Below are 23,217 nucleotides of genomic sequence, written 5' to 3' on the forward strand. Positions count from 1 at the left end.
TCACAGCTCTGCATACCACACACTTTCTAGAATACATTTGAAGTTATACCTTCACCCAATTTTTATTATAAGCTCGTGTAAACCTTTCATCATCTCATTTTGATGGAGGAAATTCTGCACCTTTAATCAAGTTGCCGCAGACTTCTTTTATCCCTCAATTGGATTCAATGAATGTCTTTGTTCTCTGATTGAATTCCACATTCTTTTTCTATTTTTCTTGTCTGGATCTTGGTCGTATTTCTGGAATCATTTTTCTTGACAACAGAAAATTGAATTTAAGGTCCACGGAAGCAGAAGGACCCAGCATAGATTGGATTTCTTTATTCTAGTGCATAACACTGAGGGTTACTGCCCCAGGGTTTGATACAACGACTTTCAGAGCTACGAAAGATCTACAGCCTAATCTGGCTGGAGTGTGAGAATACCACCCAGAAGAGCGGAACAAGGGACAAGGGACAAGAGCGAGAGGATCCATAAGGGAGTGTGGATATGCCTCATTCATTCAAACATACATCTATTTGGCACCTTGAAATAACTCGTTAGTATCCTCCCTCAAATTCATACTTTGAAACCCGAACCTCCAACCAGATAGTATTAGGAGGCAGGCTATTTGTGAGAATATTAGGTCATGAGTGTGGAGCCCTCACGACTGGGATGAGCATCCTTATAAGCAAAGACACAAGAGCCTGCTTCCTCGCTTGCTCTCTGCCATGTGAGGACCCAGCAAGAACATGCAGTCTGCAGACCAGAAAGTGGGGCCTCACCAGACACCGGTGTGCTAGCACCTTGGAAGCCTCCAAAACTGTGAGAAATAAATGTTTGTTGTCTAAGTTGCCAAGCACACAGTATATTTGTTATAGCATGCTGAGTTGACTAAGACTTACCATTGGCCAGGCACTGTACCATGTACTCAGAGAAGGCAATGGCACCCCACTCCAGTACTCTTGCCTGGAAAATCCCATGGACGGTGGAGCCTGGTGGGCTGCAGTCCATCGGGTAGCTAAGAGTCGGACATGACTGAGCGACTTCACTTTCACTTTTCACTTTCATGCATTGGAGAAGGAAATGGCAACCCACTCCAGTGTTCTTGCCTGGAGAATCCCAGGGACGGGGGAGCCTGGTGGGCTGCCGTCTCTGCGGTCGCACAAAGTCGGAAACGACTGAAGCGACTTAGCAGCAGCAGCAGCAGCAGCAGTACCATGTACTAGGCAGGGTGGAGACACAGCTGTGTCCACTGGCAGAGCTGTGCTGATCATTTACAGCTGGTGTCTGTTCTGACTGGTCAGTCACTGTTCCATATAGGCTGTTACACATAATGAATATCATCCATGATATGCAAGATACTAAAGTGAATAGAATACATTTCCAACTTCCAGGCATTTTTGTTTGTTTTAATCATTTCCAAGAGCTATCTCTCCCTTCTGATCCCCATGACAACAACCCTGATAGCCAAATAGTCAACAGTAACCTAGGCTATACTTTCTACACTTGTTTAAGCTACTGCGTTTCGCAATAAATGCCCAAGTATGACTCCATTTATGTAGCATTCTAAAACTGACAAAACTATAGAGATGGGGAATAGATCAGTGGTTGCTAGGTGTTGGGGAATGGGAAGGGATGATTACAGAGGATTCTCCTAGGAGCTCCCCTGCAGTGACTGTGGTGGGTACACAGATTTCCACATGTGATCAGATTTCAAGGAACTACAAATAGACACACACAGTGAATGTAAGTAAAAATTAGTGAAATCTGAGTAAACTCTGTAATCTTCTTAATAGAAAAATCCCAATGTCAATTTCCTGGTTTTGATAATGTGTTATAGTTTAGTAAGATGATATCTTTGGGGAAAGCTAGCAGAAGGGTCTCCAGTACTCTTGCCTGGAAAATCCCATAGACGGAGGAGCCTGGTAGGCTGCAGTCCATGGGGTCACTGAGGGTCGGACACGACTGAGCGACTTCACTTTCACTTTTCACTTTCATGCATTGGAGAAGGAAATGGCAACCCACTCCAGTGTTCTTGCCTGGAGAATCCCTGCTGTCTTTGGGGTCGCACAGAGTCGGACACGACTGAAGTGACTTAGCAGCAGCAGCAGCAGCAGAAGGGTACACAGGGCCTCTCTGTGCTATTTTTGCAACTTTATGAGTCAATAATTATTTCAAAAAGATCATGTATTAATTCATTTAACATAATAATAGATGCTTTCCATGTAAACAAACTAATGTACAATACTATTAAAAACTTTCCCTTTCGAGTTACTCTCCCTACCCAAAAGTAGATAATAATGAAAAAGTAGGTTTTGAAGATCACCTAAACTCTGTGTCCTCATCCAGCTATCAGTTATTTTTAACTCTTCATCCACCATATCTTTATTTATTCTAACGTTTGATTCATAAAATTAGCATGTACAAAAATCTTTACAATTTTGCATTCCCTCTGCAAAAAAAAAAAAAAAAAAGAGTTCTAATACTAGGAAAATATCCTACAGGTAAATAGAGTCATTTATGTGCATCAGAATTTGGGAATAAGCACATTTATCACAGCATAGTTTTTGATGGCAGAAAACTAGAAACAATCTAAATATTCAGAATAGGTGACTTATTAAGTACATTTTGACAGACACTTGCAATTGACAAATTGAAGGCAATCAAAATATTACTGTCAACATATACATTACTATGTGTAAAATAGATAGCTAGTGGGAAGTTGCTGTATAATACAGGGAGCTCAATCTGTGAGAGTTGAGCTCAACTCTCTAGGCTCTGTGACAACCCAGAGGGCTGAAGTGGGGATGGGGTGGGAGAGAGGTTCAAGAGAGAGGGGATATATATACATATATATATATATCAGATCAGTCGCTCAGTCGTGTCCGACTCTTTGCGACCCCATGAATCGCAGCACATACTTATAGCTAATTCATGTTGTTGAATGGCAGAAACCATGCAACGTTGTAAAACAACTATTCTCCAAGAAAAATGAATTTTTAAAATGTTTTTGTCAAAGAATTCTTGGTAATTTGGAAAGCTGCTCTCAATGTTTTGTTAAGCGAAAAAAAATTTTAATGCGGTATAGAACAATATATACACCTATGCATTTGCATAGGGAAAGAACAGATAATTAAATGTAGTTGTCTCTGTGTGATGGCATTACAAATAATGTTCATATTCTTCTTCTAAATTGCCTCAATTTTCTAAAATGTCTACAGGAAATATTTATTACATTTGTCATAATCGCAAAATGAAGAAACAACGCATATGTTAAACCCAGGTCTTTAGAGACCCGTGTTTCCAAACTGCGGTGAATGAATGAAGTTTCAAAGACATATTCATAGTGGTCCGAGACTACTGCTATGAGAACGTTTAACGCGGTCCTTTCACCAGATGAGAAACTTATTGTAGTAAAATGGACTTGTTCTGGGTCCTCTGGATGATCACAGCGTATCCAAGATGGCAACGCCCAGACCTGCATTTCTTTTCATGTCTGCAAGGTTGAAAGCACTATTCCTCTGAATCTTACAGACTACTGAGAAAAGAAACAGGGTCCAACGTAACAGGTGACACATTTGCAGGCAGTAAGCACACAGCCCACTGCACAAACTGGGGCTTGCAGAATTTCCAATAGAGAAAGTCCTGGAGAACACCAGGCATGTCAAACTCAAAAGAACTTGCCCTCAGCATGCAATAGTGTGTGTGTGTGTGTGTGTGTGTGTATTATATTTAGGATGGAATACCCAGTCCACCCTGAGAGGGGCTTCCATGGTGGCTCAGACAGTAAAGAATTTGCCTGCAATGCAAGAGACCTGGGTTTGATCCCTGGGTCAGGAATATGCCCTGGAGAAGGCAATGGCTATCCATTCCAGTATTCTTGCCTGGAAAGTCCCATCAACAGGGGAACCTGGGGGTTTACAGTCTGTGGGGTCACAAAGAGTTGGCCATGACTGAGTGACTAACACACACACATCCTGACATCTACCTGACATCAGTGACTCAACTTTGGTGAGGACTTACTATTTTTTTATCCAGATTTATTTTTAATTGGAGGATAATCGCTTTACAATATCATGTTGGTTTCTGCCATATATTAACATGCATCAGCCACAGGATTACGCATTTCCCCTCCCTCTTCACAGAGCACTGGTTTGAGCTCCCTGTGTCACACAGGAAGTCCCCACTGTCTGTCTATTTTACATATGGTAATATACATGTTTCAGTGCTACTCTCTCAGTTCATCCCAGGCTTTCCTTCTCCCGCTGGGTCCACAACTCTGTTCTCTATGTCTGTCTCTCCACCGCTGCCCTCCAAATAGGTTCATCAAAGACTTCGTATTTTTAACAACAAGCTACTTAAATAAGTATAACACAAAGTGAAACAGGCACAAAACTCCCTATACCTCTTGCTTTCATCTAAGGTCAAAGCAAATCTACAAGTTAAATACCATAAAACAAAAATACTCACTTTTAAAACACTGATTAACTTAGTGTGTGTTGATATCTTTTGCTCGAGTTTACTCATTTACCCTCCAGCCAGGTCCTTGACTAGCTTGATACACAATTCTTAAATGTGGGTTGAACTAAAAAGTATTCTAGAAATATAATAGGACCTACAAAATAAGGGAACCTTCAAAACGCTTTATTTTTTTTAATATTTATTTATTTGGCTGAGCCGGGTCTTTGTTGCAAGATCTGCTTTTAGCTGTAGCATGCGAACACTTGGGGCAGCACGTGGGATCTAGGTCCCTGACCAGGGATCCCCTCCGCTGGGAGAACAGAGTCTTAGCCACTGGGAAGTCCCTACAATACATTTTTAAGACGTAGTTCTACGGTGTGCAACAGATATACTGATCTTGTGCCTGCCAGTTCCTTCCTAAACGTAATACACACACACTTTGTTGGATGCTAAATGTTGCTAAGTTAGACAAAGGTTAACCTGGGAGATAAATGGAAGGCAGATCCCAGAAAATTTGAATTATATGACAGCAAGCAGATTGCTTATCACAGTGCTGTATCAGCTTCCCAAGGAAATCTGTCAAAAAAGTTAATAACCCACATAAGACTGTACCACAGTTCTCACTTCTTTTTCTACATCCCAAGATTACTTTCCCAAAGTTTGAACAATTCTGTCTTCTGAAGAATTATGTTCTAATGAGTATATTGCAGAGATTACGCAATACCTGAATGTACATCTTTTTGCAATAAAAGATGGTATGTCAATAAATTGTCATCTGCAAAGATTCATGCTACCATCTTCTAACTGGCTTGGGGAATTTGGATGAAAGGGTGTCCATGCAGACTCAACGTGAAAAACAGATATATCATCTAATTTTCTCAACTAAAGCCATTCCTCCAAATCTCATTAAATGCTGCCAGATATTTCTGCATCTGTTTTCATTTCTTTTTTAGGCTTCAGATATATTTATAAAAAAAAACAATAAACCTTTCGTTCAGTCCTCACTGATCACTCAGCCTTCCTGGCATTCCTGATTCTGATGGGAGACCAGGGAGAGCGGTTAGAGTTTTAGAGAAATTTAAAGCAAATGTTTCTGTCAACTCTTTCTTTAAGCTCTTACAAATGCATGATTCGCAGACAGAAACAAGCTTCAGTGCCCGCTCTGCTTTTAGCAAACTCTTTTACATAACATTTGACCATGGACACTCTGAAAGACACATTTTCTACTTACAAAGGCTAGGGCCCTGAATGGCTTGGCTACAAGAGATCAGGGAATTCTCAGTGTTGATAATGGCCCTTTGGGGACTTCCCTGGTGGTCCAATGGTTAAGACTTCACCTTCCAATGCAGGGAGTGCATGCCTCTCAGCCAAAAAAAAAAAAAAAAAAACCAGAACGTAAACAGAAGCAATACTGTAACAAATTCAATAAAGACTTTAAAAACGGTCCACGTGATAGACCTCCCTGGTGGTCCAGTGGTTAAGAATCCCCCTGCCAATGCGAAGGACACAGGTTCAGTCTCTGGTCTGGGGAGATCTCACACAGCACTGAGCAACTAAGCCCACATGCAGCAATGAAGACCCAGAGCAGCCTGAAATAAATAAGTAAATAAAATTATATATAAAAAATAAGGGCACTTTCATCTCTGACAGTTTATGCTTCATTCCCATTACTTTCTATTTCAAAAAACTAGAAAATTCGTGGACAGTTTCTCTAAAATAACAATTACACTATTGTGGTTGGAAATTAAGTATACAGTTAGGTGCCCCAGGGGATTCAGCCATAAATATCCATAAACTAGGTCTCTGAATCTAGGTCACTGCCTAATAAAGGGGGCAGAGCCCTCCAAAATTAACCCTTAAACCTCCAAATCTGAGCTCCTAGAGCCTGGAACTAGAACTAAATTGCACCGCAGTGCAGTGCTGGAAGGCACTCAGTGACTCTTTACCTCGACAGCTATGCTGTCTGGTAAGGGAGCCACAGACTGGCCCAGGGATCGGGGGAGGAGGGCCTGAAGGAGTTATAGACACAGCCAGAAATACAACACAGCGATACCTCCCTTTCAGAATCCTCAGGATGATGAAATTGACACAAAATTAGGCACAGGGTTAACACAGTCAAGAGTCAATAGCAGTGTATACCGCTGTTCTTAAAACTACATCTTTCCCACACAGGCAGCAACCACTCAACAATAAAGATCTTAGTGGAAATGGACTCTTGATTTATTATGAGAAAGCAAGAAAGTAAGGATTTAAACACTGTAAAATGTCTTTCTGTAAGTTGCCAAAAAGAATTTGAAGATGTCTCAGGCAAAGCCCTTATCTTTAAAAACTTCATGTTCAAACAACAGTAAGAATAGGGGAAAATACAATACTTTGAGTGCTCAGAATCATTAAAGAGCTCCTTTTGTTGTAGCCAAGTACATCATGGAAGGTGGGCTAGAAGGATGAGGATTTTAAAAAATACAGGTGGGGTTAGGGGAAGTGAGAGCTTCCCCGGTGGCTCAGATGGTAAAGCGTCTGCCTGCAATCGGGAGACCTGGGTTCAAACCCTGGGTTGGGAAGATCTCCTGGAGAAGGAAATGGCAACCCACTCCAGTATTCTTGCCTGGAGAATCCCACGGACGGAGGAGCCTGGTGGGCTACAGTCCATGCTTTTCAAGACTGGTAGTGTCCTCTTGTTTTTATTTCATCTGTGTCAATGTCCTATTTTGTGACAATGTCAAGATACTTGTATTTGTTGTGAGTTATTTAGGTGATTTTATGTACAACTAAGGTTGGAAACCCATATCTATGATCTACAGGTCCTCAAAATGTGGTCCCTGGACCAGCAGCATCAGAATCAGCATCATTTGGGAACTGGTTAGACAGGCAAATGATCAGGCCCCTTGGCAAACATATTAAAGTAGAATCCCTAGGGGCTGAGGCCCAATGATCTGTGTTTTAATAAGCTGTCAGATGAGCAGGATACAGCCAAGGCTTAGAGCCACTGGCTTACAGAGATGCTGAGTTTCCGAAGATTCTTCGTTGGGTGATTCCTGAGAATTTCGGATGAATGGGTAACTTACCAGTACCAAATAAAAAATAAGGGTGAGATTACATAATCTTATAGAGGGGCAAACATTTAGAAGCATCCTTCCTAAGAGAGAGAGGAAAAAAAAAACAGAAAAAGATTGATGGCAGACTCCATAAAAAGTGAAACCTTGCCCAAAGGAGTATAAACAGCATAAGAAATCGCAGGTTAAAAATGGAATCGTACATGCCAGCCCTGAAACTGCCCATCTGGAAAGGAGCAGCTTTGATTTTTCCAAGTCATCAGTATGTTGAGATTGATATTTTCAAGCATCCATAATTATTATTCTCTCAGGAGGGGAGCTGTTTATGAAACAACTTCTGAGGATTTTCTGGTCAGAGTCCTTCTGGAACCATGAATATTTTTTTGTTTTCTCAGTGGCCTCTGTCAGCTCCCTTGAAAAGGTAGTTTTCCGAAGCTGTTTGACAATGTTCCTATCACTTCCCTGCAGGCAGCTCTCCACCTTTCTGCTCTATATATTTTTTCCAGCTACCTGTTTATATGTTTAGAGCCCTCTGATCTGGGGCTAAACAGCTGTGATGCCTGCAGGTTCTTCTGCAACCCACTGCAGACGGGACCAGCTGGCTCAGTCTGTAACCTGGGTTCTCTTTGTCCTGCCATGGAAGATGGTGACTAATTAGCTAAGCAGTTTAGTTTGGCTTCCCTCTACTGTAAAAAAAGGGGGGTTTCCTGGGTGTGCTGGCCTCCACATACAGAAGATTCAGCTGGGAGGAAAGCACGTATAATCTGAGTATCTCCTATTCCCAGTACCTGGGTGTGCTGCCTCCACATACAGAAGACTCAGCCGGGAGGAAAGCACGTATAATCTGAGTATCTCCTATTCCCAGTACCTGGGTGTGCTGCCTCCACATACAGAAGACTCAGCTGGGAGGAAAGCACGTATAATCTGAGTATCTCCTATTCCCAGTACCTGGGTGTGCTGGCCTCCACATACAGAAGACTCAGCCGGGAGGAAAGCACGTATAATCTGAGTATCTCCTATTCCCAGTACCTGGGTGTGCTGGCCTCCACATACAGAAGACTCAGCCGGGAGGAAAGCACGTATAATCTGAGTATCTCCTATTCCCAGTACCTGGGTGTGCTGGCCTCCACATACAGAAGACTCAGCCGGGAGGAAAGCACGTATAATCTGAGTATCTCCTATTCCCAGTAATGGTGACACATTGATGCCAATTGCTACTCCTAGGTCTCCTAGGGCAGCGGCCAAGGTTAGAGTACAGGTCGTGCCAGCCAGACAGAGCAGAGCTGCCAGCCCACGCAGGGCAGGAAATCAACTCCTTGGCTCCTCTATCTCAGTGCTCTACCCAACTGACAGATTCAACCACTTTGAATAACCAGATAACAAGGAATATGAAATAAGGAATATGAAAGGGTCAGTAAAGCATTTAACGCTGATGCTAATCCAAATATTTAATTTCTCCTCTTTGGCAGGACCACCATGCAAATGCATTCATTATTGCTATTATAGCATTGAGTTGTGCTATGACAGAGCACACTTAATACTTGCTTGTTGAATAAATGAATGATTAAATTAAAACAGAATGCCTGTATCATGTTCGCTTCTACTGATATTCAAGGAGTCAAGACAATAAGAAAGGGTCAATCATCAAATAAAATCCTGGGTTTTGGGACACATTTCAGGTTCCATGAATTTTAGAGGGCTATATCAAACTGAAAACCCAAACCAAGATCATTTGCCACTTGAATGCCTTTTTAACTATGCTATCAAATAGATTCCATATATGCTAAGCTGCATTGTTGTTTAGTCACTAAGTCATGTCTGACTGTTTTACGATCCCGTAGACTGTAGCCCGCCAGGCTCCTCTGTCCATGGGATTTCCCAGGCAAGAATACTGGAGTGGGTTGCCATTTCCTTCTCCAGGGAATCTTCCTGACCCAGGAATTGAACCCTCAACTCCTGCACTGGCAGGCAGATTCTTTATCACTGAGCCACCATGGAAGCTCATATACTAATTTACTTGAAAGAAAAAGTTGTCTTGGAGTCTTTAGGGGCATTGTGCATAAATATTAGGAATTCCGTGTACAGAAAAAAATGGTCAAAAATGATTTTTTAAGGTTCTCATGCAATCCCAGAGTCCTACAGATTCACTTTATTTAGTACACAATTCTCCAAGCAGATATGAATGCAATAACTTAAGATTATATTTTGTAGGTACAGAAGTGTTATAGAATGAAATTATAGAATGAAATAAAAATAAAAAATTTAAACTGAATTTGTTCTTACACTGTTATTCACCTTTCAAGGGCTTATTAATTATTAATAATCATGCCAACATTTGGGGGCTTCCCTGATAGCTCAGTTGGTAAAGAATCCACCTGCAATGCAGGAGACCCTGGTTCAATTCCTGGGTCCAGAAGATCTGCAGAGAAGGGATAGGCTACCCACTCCAATATTCTTGGGCTTCCCTTGTGGCTCAGCTGGTTAAGAATCTACCTGCGATGTGGGAGACCTGGGCTCGATCCCTGGCTTGGGAAGATCCCCTGGAGAAGTGAAAGGCTACCCACTGCAGTATTCTGGCCTAGAGAATTCCACGGTACAGTTCATGGGGTCACAAAGAGTCAAAAACGACTCGGCGACTTTCATGCCAACATTTCACTCTCTCGTACGTTCTTTTAACATTTTTTCTCCATGTACAAGTTTGTAAAATACTTTTGACAAAGTTTTGAGCTACCAGTTAATGTGAAATATATTAATACCAGACCCCATTCTCAGTGGCGTATTTGAAGTGGACAAGAGGAAGACGATTTGGTGAGATTTCTGAGTAGGAAACAGCACGTGGTATGTCGCCACCTTCTGGCCACCAGGCAAAAAGGCATGTGCAAGAAATAACCAGTTCAGTTCAGTTCAGCTCTTAAAGATGGCAAATAATCTACCTGCAATGCGGTAGACCTGGGTTCAACTTCTGGGTGGGGAAGATCTCCGGAGAAGGAATGACAACCCATCCTGGTATTCTTGCCTGGAGAATCTCATGGACAGAGGAGCCTGGTGGACTACAGTCAGTGGGGTTGCAAAGAATCAGACATGACTGACTAACAATTTCAGCTCTTACAACGGGCATTCTCTTGCCTGCTACTACAGTACCCAAATTATTTCCCAGATGCCCGGCAGAGGTGAGGTTCCAGATGAGAAGCAGATTTATAAGAGCAGCCTGTGGGAATTACAATTTTCTTATTTTGTGAAAAATCCTACTTATAGAGCAAATCTTTGAACAATTCAAAAGCACAGTAATTAATACTAGTTGGAAAATATGCGGTGTTGACCAGGGTGATATGATCTTAAGATTTTTTTCAATTTGGGGTTTTCAAAGTCCTTTTATACCTAAGATGTTGGGAATCTTTACAATAATTGAAAGGTGGTTGGTGCACGCAGGAAGCCCACAGTAGGAGGGAACGCACAGGGCTGAGTTTGTTCATCAGCAACTGCATTTCTTAGTGTGTAATCTTGAACAAATATTTTAATCTTCTGAAGACACCTACTTCAAATATCAAGCAGTGAGAAGAGTCTTCAGAAGGACACAAAGAATATTTTCCATTGAGGATGGATGAATGGATAAACAAAATGTGGTGTATACATACAGTGGAATGTTATTCAGCCTCAAAAAGAAGGAAATTTTGACATACACTACAACATGGATGGATCTTGAGAACATAATGTTAAGGGAAATAAGTCAAACAGAAAAGGACATATACTGTATGATCCCATATATGTATGAGGGACCCAGAGGACTCAAATTCATAGAGACAGAAAGTACAATAGAGATTGCTGGAGGCTGGTGGTGAATGGAGGGGGAACGGGGCGTTAGTTTCAATGGGTATGAAGTTTCAGTTTGGGAAGATGAAAAAATTCTGGAGATGGAGAGTGGTGATAGTTGAGCAACATGAATGTGCTGAATACATTTTAAAGTGGTTGAGATGGTAAATTTTATGTTACAGATATTTTACCACAATAACAAAAAGTTCAGAGTAAATGCCAGGTAAATGGGAGGTCCTAGAAGCTATCAGAGCTCTCACTCTCAGCTGTTAATATGTTTCTGGCATTGATCGTTCAACAAATGATGGGAGTAAGGGCTGGATTTCAAATGATGAGTCTAAGGTTACCCCCTATGGCAAAGCTGCCTCCAGGACCTTTCCAATGGGTTAACTGAAGAATGTATTTCTATGAGAGATTTTAACATTTAGAAACAGTCTAACAGCTTGCACCCTAATGGTCAAAGAAACACAGGTCATGCCAACTAACAGCAAGTTTTAAACTTTCCAGTGAATTTGAGAAGAATACAGCTTCCATTGCTTGTTGTTGCTTTGTTTCATTAAGGCAGACTTTTAATGTAATAGACCATCTCCAGGACCGAGGCTGCTGTCTCTGGGGTCGCACAGGGTCGGACACGACTGACGCGACTTAGCAGCAGGACCAAGGCCTTGACCCACATAACAAAATATGATATAATTCTATTATCTTCTGGCTGAAATCTTTCTCCACCATGTGTAAGCTTAAGTTTTCAAGTGGCAAAGTCAGTGGCTGAGTCTAAGATTCAGGAGGAATCTGGTGGGTTGTCAGGAAAGTCATGGACCTGTGCTGCTCTGCAAAGGCTGAGGATGGAGGGGCTGGAAGGTGATAGAAAGCGCAGTGAAGAGTATCTGTGGCGTTGACTCAAGGTGGCCCAAACATCCCTCAGGAAAGCATCAGCCAGGAGCTGAACGGGATATTCAGGAAAGTCCTCACTCACGTGAAGGTGTCGAAAATTTCTGAGAAACACTGAGAAGAATTTGTTATAATTCTGTTCATCCATGAATCATATGGTCTGTTTAAAGAATTCTTAGTGACCTTTCAATATTTAAATAAGGGTATCGAAGAATGCTTATTTCTTATTTTAATGTTAGCTACTGTTTACTGAACGTTTATTCCATTTACTTTTCCTGCATTCTAACACTCCTAACATTTGACACACGGAAGACCAAGAGTCAGAAATATTATGGAATTCTGTAAGGTTAGACAGTTATGAAGTGGCAGAGCTGGGTTTTCAAGTCAAGTCTGTCCTCAAAGCCTGTGCAGTTATCTACTGGGTCTGCCCTTGTTCTTCTTCTTCTTTTTTTCTTATTATTATTTTAGTTGGATGATAACTGCTTTACAATATTGTGTTGGTTTCTGCTATACAACATGAATCAGATATAAGAATACATATATCCCCTCCTCTTGATGCCCTTGTTCTTTAGACTGAGTCAACTCATCCTTCAGCATTCAAAAGATCTGTAGTTAGGAGTCACGGAGAATAATGGCTGTCTTTAATGGAGTTGAATTCAGAAAACAAAGGCAGAGTCCTCCTCCCTCTGCCTGTGTGCATCCAGCTAAATGTCTACTGTGAACAAAATGCTGGCATCAATCAACCAATCAATGGGCTCCACACAGCCAAATGAAAAGGTTGTCACAAGAAAATGTTGATCAATACGGGCCATGAACAGCCACCTACCTAAACCAATCAGTGAGTTAGGTTATGGTGTCTGCTTGGGCATATTTTTATGTTGGAAAAATGTTAGACACTGAAGCAAACAGAGCTGTCTGAAAGGTGGTAGTGGCTGGGTGCCCTGAAGGAGGGGAAGAGCTGGGCAGGGAGGGAGGCAGAGAGGGAGGCAGCAGTGCCCCCTCCCCCATGCCTGGCACAGTGCCCGTCACACACGAAGTATTCAACGAACATATGAACAAACCCATCAACCTGGGAACATTGACAGGTCTGCCCTCAGAGAGACAGTAAGGGCAGAGGAGGCAGAAGGGCATCACAGGGGCCTCTGGTCCTCCCATAGGACAAGGGCATCATCCTTGGCATCCTGGAAATGACACAGTTTAGGTAAGAAGCCCCACTCAGGTACCTGCACCTACCCGGCCACCTCGGCTGATGTTCTAGGTGCAGTAGATTTATATTATGCGACCACAGGTTACTATTCTCCTGTAATCCATGTTCCAGGAGGATCTGCAGTCTTTCTATCTTTTCTTGTTAGACTCATAGCTGGCATTTCCTATGGTTACTGCCTACAGAATAACACTGAGAACCTGGAGACCAGATTCTGAGTGCCCACAAAAGCAGGGAGCAGGAGACGGGATCCTGAGAGGAGTTGTTTTTGGACATTGACTTTGGGATGCTTCTCCTCCTCCTCTTTAGAGCTTCCCTGGTGGCTCAGATGATAAAGAATCTGCCTTCAATGCAGAAGACCCAGGTTTGAACGCTGGGTCAGGAAGACCTCCTGGAGAAGAGAATGGCTACCCACTCCAATATTCTTCTCTGGAGAATTCCATGGATGGAGGAGGCTGGTGGACTACAGTCCAGGGGTCACAAAGAGTTGAACAAGACTGATGGCATGTACACACAAACACAAAGAAAAAATAACAAAAATGCTTATTCTTAACGCTTTTTCTTCATAAAAGAAAGGATTTTTTTCTCTTTAACCAAAATGGTGGCTTTACTGAGATGCAATGAATAAAAGAGAGGGTATTAAAGATTTAACTTCTACTAAAGAAAAGCACTTTCACTGATACTGGCAGAACAGAGAAATAGAAAAAGAGAAACAAAAACTTTATTATGTTAAAAAAAATAATTCCCCCCATGAGGAGAGAGGCAGCACTGAATCAAAGACTCTCAGAGACAAACTGGATGAAAAGACAAGCAGAAGTGTGTGTGTGTGTGTGTGTGTGTGTGTGTGCTTTAAACAACAGATCACAACTTGGAAACATGATAATAATTAGTCAGTACTTAAATATATTAATTAGGCTAATTAAACTAGGAAATGTGAGCAGTTCTATTGAAAGATGGATTTCCTGCTAAGATTTTTAGATAAGAAATTCCTTCCAGTTTTGTAGAGCAGTTACAAGTCCTCTGTGACTTGTGGATTAGCTAAATTGGAAGATTTCTTTGAAGGAAACCATTGGAATGAATCAATAGTTTGAGTGCAATTTCATATATATTGGGTGTTTTTTCTTAACTTGGGGGTATACAGAGGTGAGCAACAAATGAACCCTCTCTTTCTCTTTGCCACCTGCTGAGGAAGCTACCACGAGAGGATCCTGGGAATTAAAGTCTCTTTACGGTTACAGAGCAGAGCTCTGAACTACATCTGCTCACTAAACTGGGCAGATCAACCCCTGGAAGGGTGAAAATGAGGCTTCATTTAATAACAGAAATGCTACAGGATTCACTGGTAAATTGGAATTAGAAATGGACAAAGGCAAAGCTTGGCGATCAGTCCTACAGTTTTTTCTCCATCAGTTTGATTCTGATCTTAAGACCTTGAAGCCAACCACTCAGTCCTCGGTAATTAAGTAATGCAGTGTGTGCTTATATTTAAAAACATTCAGAGATATTAAGGAGTGGCAGGGAGGTGGGGGTAATCTGGCAATCAGTGGAGGCCCTGAATACTGTGTATTAGAAACCATATTAGAGATTAACACACTAGAATGCTAAATTCCTTTTCAATGGTAAATACATTTATTAAGTGCCCATTTTGCATAGTGTCCTATGCTAGAATCATGAATTATACAAAGATAAAGGAGGCTCAGTGGCTGCTATTAGTGTAAGTCAGAGATAAATACAAATGGACAAATTGCAAAGGCCTTGTAGAGCGAACATGGTAAGTGCTTGATGTTTCCAGATAAATGCCTATGGGAGTGTAAAGGTGGGAAAGGTTAGAGAAATGACGGAGGACTTCTTAGAAGCTAGACCATTTGAACTGGTCTTGGAAAATGGCCTATATTTTAATTAGCAGAAATGGAGGAGAAAGAGAATGATGAGAGTGAGTGCACCATGATGGGTAAATGAACGGGATATGTCCAGGGTCATGGATCCTCAAATCTGGTTGGACTGTAGGAGGGTCACAGAGCTGTATGGTGGGCCTGGAGGAGTAGTCTGAGGCCAGGTAAAGTAAGTTTTTGATTACTGAGGCAAGCAGCTTGAGCTTTATTCTGTAGAAAGGTTTTGGAGCATAAGAGGGCCATAACCAGGACTCCCACTAGGAAGATGACACTGTCGACAGCATGGAGGATAGAGACAGGATTCCCAAAGGTGACTGCACTGTCCACTCGGAAGATACTGAGCCAATGAGGGTGGGACCAGGGCATTGGTTACAGGAATGGCTTGAATGGTACAGAAATAGATGAGGTGGTAATAAGAGAAAACAGCCAGACCAAATGTGTCTCTAGAACTTTGATCATGATTGACTTGCAGGACTGGGGCATCATAGAAACACAGAAGCAGGTGGCAAGGGACGTGGAGAGATTTCAGCTGTGGATCTGTTTTGTTTTTTGTTTTTTTTTTCATTATTTCAAAAGATTTTATGAGATACGGTCCAATGACAGTATGAAAAAAATCAAAGCCCACAGCTGTTTTAGTTAAGCGAACAGTGCTTTAGATGCTGCACAGAAACTCCTCCGAAGATGAGGGCATTGTGCTCCTAGTGGGCAACAGCGTCTACATGTAAAAAATGTAAGGGGTTTCTCAGAGTCCAAAGCATGGTGGTCAGGGTGACGATCGATACCTGTCCATAATAATCATCTGTTTAGTTGAGTAAACGGGAAATATTATTTAGTCGTCCAAAATATCTTCATCTAGGTTGATATCTGTTGTGTCAATATCTTCTATTTCCAAATTATCCAAATATACTTCCAACTCAAGTAAACTCTTTTCTTCTTTGTTGGCTGTCTGGGAGGTCATGATAACAGGAGTAGGAGAAGCAGGTTTCCCATCAAGTTCCTGCTGAGCTGCAGATCTTGAGGGCTGAAAGCCTTTTGCCTCTTCCATAACATTTCTTTCTTCATTTGGGGTGACAAGTGGGTACTGTTTGGCCGGCCATAGGTCAGCATGCGTTTCCTTCACCCATTCTTCTACAACAAAGGCTTCCTTTAATCCAGGGAAAAGGTTTTCATATTCCGTTGGATCAGCAAGGGATTCTGCTGCTTTCTGATTGACTTTTGAGAGGTTTTCTCTCCAGAGTTTCACCACCCTTGAAACCTGACTGGGTAGGTAAGTCCGTGCCAGGAAGGCAGCTTCTGGCAGTCGTCCAGTTCTAATCAAAAGCTCCAGGCAAGCATCAAGCTTGCCCTGTAAAAAGTAGCTCATGAATGCCACATTATTCTTGCCGTCTCTCTCTGCGCCCTCTGCTAGCTTGTTCACCATACTAGCATTACCAGAGGCAGTGGCCAAAAGCAGCAGACCCCCATAGTCCTGTGCATGATGCAGGCACTCCTGGGCTAGGCCAAACTGGCATTTACTAATGGCAAGTTCAGCAAGCTGTTTCCACTTCTGTTCTGACTCTGCTTCCACTGCTAACTGGTATGCAATTTTTAGTTCTCCAAGCTGAAGAGCAAGTTCAAAGCGATGCTCAGGGTCTGTGGAAACTGTAAGAGCTTGCTGCTTGAAGCCCTGCTTTTCCAAGAAGTGTGCAACTCTGGTCCTCTGCTCTTTCGGGATGGTCGGGAGGACCTTATCGGCCATGCTGAAGTCCCTCCGCATGACGGCTGTCTGGTACTCCAGCACTGAAACCAGCAGGGAGTAGCTAACGATGTTCAGTTCCTTATCCCCCAGATAAAGCCTGTTGTCTTTAGGAATATAGCCCAGGAGATACATTGTCCTGTCCAAGTGGGCAATGGTGACTATTTCTCCTCTGACATAATAATTTAATCTGTTCACAGAACTTGTGTAAATGAAGCAATCGCCTACCCACAGCCCTGTTTTCACAATTTCCTGAATCTCACCAAGAACCTCAAAACCATCTTCAATGCCATCTTCAGTAACTCCTTCATGTGTTTCCTGTGCAGCCAAGACTTTTTCTGACAGATATTTAAGGATAAAAAATGACTCCTCAGTTGCAATACAGACTAGCTCTCCAGAGTCAGACCAGAAAATGTGTTTGGGTTGAATTTCAATTCTGCGTATGAGTTCCGTATTTTCCCAGTCATAGAAAGCTAAACCATTTACAGACCTGACTCCCAGTAAGAAGCCTCCATAGATACTTTCAGCTCCAAAGTCTGGTTTAAATGATTTTTTTCCCTTAAAGTTCTTAAATATCTTTACAACACTGTTGCTCTCTCTTATTGCATACTCTGAAGAGTCGTGGGCCCACGCGAACTCCTGGGCAGACCCAAAGCTCTTGTTCCTCAGTGCCATTGCCGTGTAGATGATGTACTCGCCGTCACCACACACCACAACAAACCGCCCGTTAGGATTGTGCTGAATAGTCTGAGGGTATATTTCACAACTGCCCATATCTTTTACTGCCAGTGGCAGTCTTTCTCCATCTTTAATTTCAGCATCTCCCATTGCTTTTAGGTTGGCCTGCTGGACTTCTGAATGTTTGGCCCAGATTATCTTTCCATTGGCATCCATGGACATGGCAGGTTCCTCCCGACCAAGCTTAACAATGATGCTCCCTTCATCATAGCCCAAAGCAACGTTATTGGACCCTCACAGGCTGGCCACACACCATAGTCTCTCCATTCCATAATTCAAAGTACTCTCAAGGCGATAGGTGCTTGAATGCCAAATACGCACAGTTCCATCTTCTGAACCTGTGATGATAATGGGCAGCTCAGGATGAAAACTGGCACAAGACACATTTTGGGCATGTCCCTCCAGTGTCTGTACACAAGTTTTATTCTGATAGTCCCATATTTTCACAAGACGGTCATCTGCTCCTGAGATGAGGTATGGCTTGTCACCACCACTGTAGTAATCAATGCAATTCACACCTTTCTCATGTCCCTCCAGAGTGAAGTTTGGGGACGATGAGCCCAGCTGCCACACCTTGATTGTCCTGTCCAAAGAAGCACTAGCAAACTGGTTGTTATCTTTAGGGTTGATCACAATCTGCATTACATAATGGGTGTGTCCTTCAAACACTTGTGAGCAAGACCATTTTTTATCCCAGTCCCAGAGTTTAATAAGCATGTCATCACTGCTGGTTAGAATGAAAGGCTGGGTTGGATGAACAGCAATACAGCGAATGTAGTCTGAATGTGCCTCAAACATATGAACTCTCTCCAGAGTGTTGTAATTGAATACTCTAATCTGCATGTCATCCGCTCCTGTTACAACCCAATTCTTCCTTGCAACAAACTTTGCAGCTCGGACAGGAAGATCACATACTTCAAATGTTTTCACCAGTGTCTGTGTTTCATGATTCCAAACGCACACGCTACCATTGTAAAGACTGGCCAACATCCATGGCTCTGTAGGATGCAAATCCACACTCTTAACTCGATCGGATCGAGCAGTAAGTTTTCTCTGTTTCAGGTGTTAATGGTACACATGGGTGAAGAGATTCAGGAGAGACACTGGGCTGAGGAGAGTTGAGACCATCTACACAGACCAGCCATCAGGGACAATGCTGAGACGAAGACAGCTTTAAGGATGCTGACCTTTGAGAGATGGACAGAAGAAGAGAACCCAGCAAAGGAGACTAAAAAGGAACGGGAGAGTTCAGTTAAGGGGAACTAGTGTCTTGCACATAGATGGCTCCCAATGACCCCAAAAATAAATGAATAAACCAGGGTAGTGCACAGACATAGCAATTTTAAAAGAGTGTTCCAAGAACAAGCAAGTGATGGTACATGTTCAAAGGGTGAATTACCTCTAAATAAAGCTAGTATTAAAAAATAAATAGTGAAAGTAAAAGTTGCTCAGCCGTGTCTGACTCTTTGGGACCCCATGGAATTCTCCAGGCCAGAATACTGGAGTGGGTTCAGTTCAGTTCAGATCAGTGACTGAGTCGTGTCCAACTCTTTGCAACCCCATGGGCTGCAGCACACCAGGCTTCCCTGTCCATCACCAACTCCTGGAGCTTGCTCTAACTCATGTCCATAGAGTCGGTGATACCATCCAACCATCTCATCCTCTGTCGTCCCTTTCTCCTTCTGCCCTCAATCTTGCCCAGCATCTGGGTCTTTTCTAATAAGTCAGTTCTTCGCATCAGGTACCCAAAGAACTGGACCTTCATCTTCATCACCAGTCCTTCCAATGAATATTCAGGACTGATTCCCTTTAGAATTGACTGGTTTGATCTCCTTGTAGTCCAAGGGACTCTCAAGAGTCTTCTCCAACACCACAGTTCAGAAGCATCAATTCTTCGGCACTCAGCTTTCTTTATAGTCCAACTGTCACATCTATACATGATCACTGGAAAAACCATAGCCTTGACTAGATGGACCTTTGTTGGCAAAGTAATGTCTCTGCGTTTTAATATGTTGTCTAGGTTGGTCATAGCTTTTCTGCCAAGGAGAAAGCAGATGACTGCAGTCACCATCTGCAGTGATTTTGGAGCCCAAGAAAATAAAGTCTGCCATTGTTTCCATTACATTACTCTCTAGCATTAATATCTAGTATAATACCTAGCTTTCACAGTAATCCAAGTCTATGCTCCAACCACTAATGCCAAAGAAGCTGAAGTTGAACAGTGCTATGAAGATCTACAACACCTTATAGAACTGACACCCAAAAGAGATGTCCTTTTCATCACAGGGGACTGGAATGCAAAAGTAGGAAGTCAAGAGATACCTGGAGTAACAGGCAAATCTGACCTTGGAGTACAAAATGAAGCAGGGCAAAGGCTAACAGAGTTTTGCCAAGAGAACGCACTGGTCATAGCAAACACCCTCTTCCAACAACACAAGAGAAGACTCTACACATGGATATCACCAGATGGTCAATACTGAGATCAGATTGATTATATTCTTTGTAGCTGAAGATGGAAAAGCTCTATACAGTCAGCAAAAACAAGAAAAGGAGCTGACTTTGGCTCAGAACATGAACTCCTTATTGCTAAATTCAGACTCAAATTGAAGTAGGGAAAACCACAAGACCAGTCAGATATGACCTAAATCAAATCCTTTATGATTATACAGTGGAAGCGACAAACAGATTCAAGGGGTTGCATCTGATAGACAGAAGAACTATGGATGAAGGTTCATCACATTGCACAGGAGGCAGAGATCAAGACCATTCCCAAGAAAAAGAAATGCAAAAAGGAAAAATGGTTGTCTGAGGAGGGCTTACAAATAGCTGAGAAAAGAAAAGGAACTAAAGGGAAAGGAGAAAAGGAAAGATATACCCATCCGAATGCAGAGTTCCAAAGAATAGCAAGGAGAGATCAGAAAGCCTTCCTCAGTGATCAGTGCAAAGAAATAGAGGGAAATAATAGAACGGCAAAGACTAGAGATCTCTTCAAGAAAATTAGCAATGCCAAGGGAACTGGAGTGGGTAGCAATTCCCTTCTCCAGGGGATATTTCCAACCCAGGGATCAAATCCAGGTCTCCCACATTGCAGGCAGATTCTTTACCAGCTGAGCCATGGAGGAAGCCCAAAGGGCAAATAAACTACGCAAAATGTATTGAGGAATTAAGTAAACTGAGGGCTGAGAAGATGCCCATGGAGTTGACAGTTTCAGGCACCAACAATCTCTAAAAGAGCAATTTCAGTAGAAAAAGGATGGCAGAAATCTGACTGTTGAAGGCACAAGGAAGGGTTGAAAAGTGATCTAGCATTGTACTGTACCTTTTTCTCAATAAGTCCAACGTCTTTCAATGTTTTATTTTTACTATAAAGTAATACTAATATGTTGCCATGGTAAGTAATTGGAATATGTATAAAGACTTTTTTAAAAGAGAACAACATGAAAATCATCTGATTTTCTCCTGCACTGAAATAAAAATGGTTTCTGTTGTGATGGATTTATTTCCATAAAATTTTCTGTGCTTATTATTTATAGAATTGGGATCATGCAAAACCTTCAGTTTTATATCTTTTTTTTTTAATTCAATCTTACAGCATTTACCATTGTAGGAAGTACCATCATTTAAAAACCATTCTCCTACTGCTAAACTTTCATTTCCCCCTTATTTGCTATTTTCATCATCATGAATATATTTATTTCTAAATCTTTGTCCAGTACTGTTTTACTGTTTCTTTAGAATATATGTTTAGATGGGAAGGGCTCTGTCAAAACACATGGGTATTTTTTTATAACTTGCTGTTATTATCAAATGGTTTTTCAGAAAGACTGTACCAATTTAACGGAGAAGGCAATGGCACCCCACTCCAGTACTCTTGCTTGGAAAATCCCATGGACAGAGGAGCCTGGTAGGCTGCAGTCCATGGGGTCGCTAGGAGTCGGACACAACTGAGTGACTTCACTTTCACTTTTCACTTTCACGCACTGGAGAAGGAAATGGCAGCCCACTTCAGTGTTCTTGCCTGGAGAATCCCAGGGACGGGGGGAGCCTGGTGGGCTGCAGTCTCTGGAGTTGCACAGAGTTGGACACGACTGAAGCGACTTAGCAGCAGCAGCAGTACCAACTTAAAATCTTGAAGCAAGGATTCACTACACACTCCCCCGCTCACTTGACCCATGGAGAGACAAAAGCCCTGTCTCGCTGTTGGTTTAATCTGCATGCAGGCATGCATGCTCAGTGGTTCAGTCTTGTCCTACTCTTTGCGACCCTATGGACTGTAGCCCGGCAGGCTCCTCTGTCTGTGGGATTTTCCAGCAAGAATACTGGAATGGGTTGCCATTTCCTTCTATTTAATTTGCATATCTTCACTCAAAAAGCCCCTGAACAAAATTTCTCCTTTAAGATCTGTGCTTTGTTTCAAATCCCCCTGATTAAAAAGGCAAGAGAGAGAGAAACAAATTGATGAAGAAGGATGATGAAAATGAACTCAGATTAAAATTTAGTTCTAGAAAACTGTCAGAGGAACCTGTCAATTTGGGCAGAGAGAAAGAAGCTGTTCATTTATGGTAAATCCTGCAAGGAAAGAAACTCTTATCCAGTGGCCATTAATCCTTCTGGCCATTTTCTGGAGTCTGTTGTTCCCCAAAAGATCACGGGAGCTGAGGTAAAATACACATGCATCTGTTTTCTCTGATTCCTTATATACATATATCATTGTCATAATCCAACATATTCGATTTTCCCTGGGATAGCGTTAGTTCAGAGAAACAAGCTATAACTCTTTTCTAAGTATCTGTATTGAAGGTTTAATGATACTGGAATAAGAATAAAGCTGTCAAGTGCTAAGAGCCAGGCACAGACGCGATTAACTCTTACAACCCTGCATGTTGTAAAACTATCAAGTCCTTTTCACCGAGGAGAAGACTGAGGTCCATGCAGCTGTTCAATGAATGATCTGAAACTCACATCCAGCTGTCTGAATGCTAAGCTTAGTCTGATGCCAAGGTCGGTGCTCTGTCCCCAAATCCTGCTCTTCTGGATGTCATGTGACATGAAAAATCTGTGAGACAATTTATTACCATTATCTTTATTATCCCTGCTTCAAGAAAGTAATGATAATAGAGCAATTTAACAGTACCTCAACAAAATATCTTTAATACTAGAGCTGATCAAAGTCCACTATTATGACCAGATCAGAAAAAAACAGCCTGAGTTTTTAAAGCAGACACTTCAAGCACCCCTCTCTCTGACCTTTCCAACAATTCTTCTATTTCACCCCGTCCTCCAATCACCAAGGATATGACTTTTCCACACTCCATCTCCCATCACCTCGCTCCCTCGCCCATCACCTCACTCCCTCCCCCAACCACTTACCAGTCTAATGTCTAACGTCCCCTCATCTGCACACAGAGTGATTCTGGAGCCTGATTTTGGAGTCACTTCCCATCACATATACTC

The 23,217-nt window shown here is 42.2% G+C and overlaps 1 protein-coding gene and 1 pseudogene across 3 annotated transcripts in view; both read right to left on the minus strand.

Moving 5' to 3' along the window:
- RCAN2 (regulator of calcineurin 2) overlaps positions 1 to 23,217 on the minus strand; it is a 284,585-nt gene that overhangs the window by 181,592 nt on the left and 79,776 nt on the right. The window lies entirely within an intron of this gene.
- Positions 15,831 to 21,657, minus strand: LOC147346896 (coatomer subunit beta' pseudogene; annotated as a pseudogene). The gene has a single exon (XR_015153262.1). The product of XR_015153262.1 is annotated as a coatomer subunit beta' pseudogene (transcript).

Source organism: Bos grunniens, chromosome 23 (assembly GCF_055505025.1).
Source record: "Bos grunniens cultivar Pamir isolate PY7600 chromosome 23, Bosgru_T2T1.0, whole genome shotgun sequence".
In the NCBI taxonomy this organism is placed as follows: Eukaryota; Metazoa; Chordata; class Mammalia; order Artiodactyla; family Bovidae; genus Bos; species Bos grunniens.